Consider the following 4,518-nt stretch of genomic DNA (forward strand, 5'->3'; position numbering starts at 1 on the left):
GTTCAGCTCTCTTTTAACAAGTCGCCATGCAGAAGCCAGCAACCTGGGATGCCTGAGTTACTGGGGTTCGTTTTAAACCTTTGGAAAACAAACAATTGACTTTATATGTGTGAGTGAATGTGACCGAATTTAAAACCACCCTGTAACCTAAGCAGATCCATTAACAACCCGCTTAGAGAGGACAATTAAGTGATGAGATTGAAATAAAGGTACCAGGGAGGAAAAACAAGATTTCAAACCACAAACACACTCACTCAGGGATTGCTGGATTGCTGGAGAGACCAGCAAGCATGGGCTCCACTTATTTCTGTTTCATGAAGTCTGAAACAGTGCACTTTTTCAGGGACCAAATTAGGGTCTATGTAGAGGAGGAAGGAAAACTGAAGAGAATGAAAGCAACCTATCCTGATATCCCCATTTCCACTCTCTTGCAGATCCATCATATTCATTCTGTGCCTTCATAATAAAATATATTGCTTGGAATACCATAGGAGAATGAGAGTTTTGGAACAGCTTAGTCTACTCTCCTGAACTGGTTTTCTCCCTTTTGGCCAAACACTGCTCCAAAATCACCCACCTATGTTGGATGGAGATAAAATGATATAGTACAGTATCCCTTAACTTACAATAATACAAACCACAGTGTCTATAAAGGAACAAAAGTAGAGGGAGAGACAAAATGCTTGCCCCAGAGGCCGGCAGTAGGGAAGGTGGGAAGAAAAACAGGTAACATTGGTGGTGAGAAACATTCATGGGTGAAGGGTAGTGTACACTATAAGACTGAAACTCAATCATGAATAACTTTGTAATTGCGATGTTTAGATTTTTTAAAAATATGCCTAGAAGGGAAGAATAAAAAGAAAATCAGGAGCCAGCGCAGCGGTAGGGCTCTTGTCTTGCACATGGCTGACCTAGGATGGACCGCGGTTCTATCCCCCGGAGTCCCATATGGTCCCCCAAGTCAGGAGCAATTTCTTGGTACATAGTCAGGAGTAACCCCTGAGTGTCACCGGGTGTGGCCAAACAAAACAAAACAAAACAAAAATCCACCACCCACCTGCCACCTTTATCTCTCTTCACTGAGGGTAGGTTGAGGTGGGAGGGCATCCTGATTGTACATCCTTTTCCTATGAGCATATATCAGCCTCCAGGCTGAGGCCCCAGGACTGGTGTTACAGTCACTGCGTGTATTCTTCACTGAGTGGTTAGAAGGGGCACTTTGAGCCAAATCCCTTCCGGGACTGATGTGAGTCCTGATATAAACAACTATGCCCCCCCCATACCCACTTATAACTCTGGCCCAGGCTAGAGCTCATGGAAACCAAGCTCCCTGCAGAAGGAGGCTTTACCTACCCCCAGCTTCTGATTTTCACTCTGTCAATTCCTCCAGTTCCTCAGTGGGCTACAAGGAAGGGAATTGTAATCCCTGTACCAGAAGATCCCACCAGACATGGACATGAGAGGACAGGGGAAAAAGTCCTGTCAAGCCCATGACTGGGGCATTGGAACCAAGAGGGAAACCTAATCCCTTCCTTTGCCTGTGATCCATGGCTGTGATGGCTATTCCCCTGAAGGCCAGGTCTGGAGAGCATTGGAAAGGCAGAAGGAAAGTTTGAATGTGGAGGGGGGTTCTGGGAAAAGAAGAAAGAAGCTAGGTATCCCCATGCCCTACACCTACACCCCAGAAACAGCAACACCCCAACCTCGCTGTTCTCAGACTGAGACCTCTGGCTCTTGTCTCACTTAGGGGAGGAATAAAACTTAAGTCCCTCTGCAAAAAAAAAAGTCACTCTACACTCCAATGTTGTTCACCCTCACTTCCCCCATCTCCCTTCACTGAAGTACGTTTCCCTCACCCTGTTTTGCTCAGATTTTTTTTTCTTTCTCCTAGTCTTCCCCGGAATCCCTCTCAAGGGTTTCAAGGTCAGGTGTGAGAAGCAGAACCCCTGACACCTTTCCCCACCATCTACGAGGTCGATCCCTGCAGGTCCGAGAGTCCCAGAAGTAGTAGCTCCCCTACTCCGAAGGGGCAACTACAAGCTGGCCACCTGGAAGACTTTTTTGAAAAATCCACGCCTGGATTTTTGAAACAAAGAGAAATAAAAAAGTTCCCAAGGGTGGAGGTGGGATTAGAGCTGGCTTTGAGACTGCCCAGAGACCCTTCCCCTGTACTATGTCCTCTTCCCAAATGACCCTATTTCGCACCTCCATCCCCTTGCTGGACCCGGTCCTTTAGCGCTCGTCTCCTGGCCCGGCCCTGAGGTCGCTGCCACCGCTCTCTGCATCTCTGCCGCTGTGCGCTCTGGCTCTGAACTTTGTCCAGGCGCCCCTAAACCTGCAGTTTGGGGCTAGAGGAGGCGCGGCCGCAGGTCCCCACTAAAATGCAAGCGCTGGGGTCTCTGGAAAAGCCTCCTCCCCACTCAGAAGACCCTGCACCCCGGGGTTGTGCCTTCCACTCCCTGGAGCATCCCCTCCTGGAAGGGCGCAATCGGTACCTGCGGCTTCTCCGACGAGCTCCTTTATGCAACCGAACGCAGGACCCGCTTCCCCCGGGGAGTCCAGGGGAGACCAAGGGAGACCAAGTCCCCTCGCTCAGCGCTCGATTCTGGCTTCCTCAAGCGCTCCAGCAGCGGCGGCTATAGCGGGGCTCCCCGGAGAACCCGCCCCGGCCGGCCGGCCCGCCCCCTGCGCGTGTCCCCGCCTCCTGGGGCCGAGGGGCGTCTGGGGGGCCCCGACTGCGGGACCCTCTGCAGCCTGGCCCGTGAGGTTCCCGGGGACTCCAGGCTCCGTCTGGAAGGAAGCTCGGGGATCCTGGACCTTGGGGGTCCTGGATCCTGGATATTGGGGGCGCAGAGGCAGCGCTGTCTCCGAGGACACGCCAGGAGGGTTCGTTCCCAGGATTGAGGCACCCGAGCAGCCGCCCCAGGGAGGATCGGGGCGCTCACGCTCGGTGTTGGGAACACACACACCTCCTCTCCACCCCATGGCACAAGAGGCGCTCGCTGGAAGTACCTGTCCCGCCCGGCGGGCAGCCCCGGCCACCGCGCTTCTCGGCTGGCTGACCCGGTCAGTGCTCACCACCGCCAGAGTGGGCGACACCGACGCTTGGCTGGTTCGATTTCAAAGGACACGGAGCTTTCCCTCCGGCCCACAGCACCGTCGATCCACCCCAGAGCCCCAGGGGTCTCCCAGGGTCAGCATCCTTGCCAGCTGCTTGTACCTTTGTGTAAAGGAGGCGCAGAGAGAACTGCCTGCCTGCCTGCCTGCCTGCCTGCCTGGAACAATAAAGTGGAGGGAGGGCGAGCAACACACACACACACACACACACACACACACACACACACACACACACACACACACACACACACATACACACACACACCACCACCACCACCACCACCACCACCACCACCACCACCACCACCACCCACCACACTCAGGGATGTGAAAGCACTGTCTCATTTCTGTAAATGGCATGAACATTTTGCAATAGGAAAAAAGATTAATGGGGGGGGGGGTATAATGCAAGGGAAAAAAACACAAGTATCTTTAGTGCAAGCCCAATTCAATAATTTAGCAAATTAAGAAAAAGGAGTCCCAGATAGCTATATGACTTGGCTAAAACCACAATTGAGAGTGATAAAACTGACTAAAGATTCAAATCTTAGGAACACGCCCCCCCCTTTTTTATGAAAGTCTTGCTTGAAAGATCTGAACCACTGTATCCATGCTAACTACTTTAAGTACAGAGACAGAGACAGGTGCATTCCCCTTGTCATACAATCATTTCCGCTGTATATTTCTAGGACTTTTATATCACCCTCAAATAAAAACTCTATCCATTAAATAATAAGTGCCATTCCTCCTTCTCTGGCACACAACCACTTATGGTTCTGCTCATTTTGCCTATTCTAGGTTGTTCTGTAATGTTTGACTTATTTCATTTAACGTGAAGTTTTCAGATGTACCAATATTATAGTATGAATTAAACTGCATTCTTGATTCCAGAGTGCTAGTACAGTGGGTAGAGCATTTGCTTTGCATGTGGCCAACCCAGGTTCAATCTCCAGCACCTCATATGGTCTCCCAAGCTCTCTCGGGAGTCAGTACTGACTGAAAAGACTGAAGTAACTCCTAAGAATTGCTAGATATGGCAAAAAAGAAAGCAATCTCTTATCTCTTATTTTTAATTGTAAAGTACAGATACTATTTACCATCTTAATCATTATTTGGGGAGGGAATATTCAGATATGTTCTGGGGCAACTCTGGGCTCTGTGCCTAGTGGTGCTTAATGCAGGTATTTAACCCCAGGCCTCCAACATGTATTCCAGTTCCTTAAGCTATATCCCTGGCCCTCTTAACCTTATTATTCTTATTATTATCATTATTATTTATTATTATTTTTGGCTACACCACCGATGCCTTCGGGGGTTACTCCTGGCTCTATGCTCAATAATCACTCCAGACAGTCCTTGGTAAGCATATGGGATGCCAGGAATCAACCCCAGGTACATGCT

The sequence above is a fragment of the Suncus etruscus genome, chromosome 12, assembly GCF_024139225.1.
Source record: "Suncus etruscus isolate mSunEtr1 chromosome 12, mSunEtr1.pri.cur, whole genome shotgun sequence".
Lineage (NCBI taxonomy): Eukaryota > Metazoa > Chordata > Mammalia > Eulipotyphla > Soricidae > Suncus > Suncus etruscus.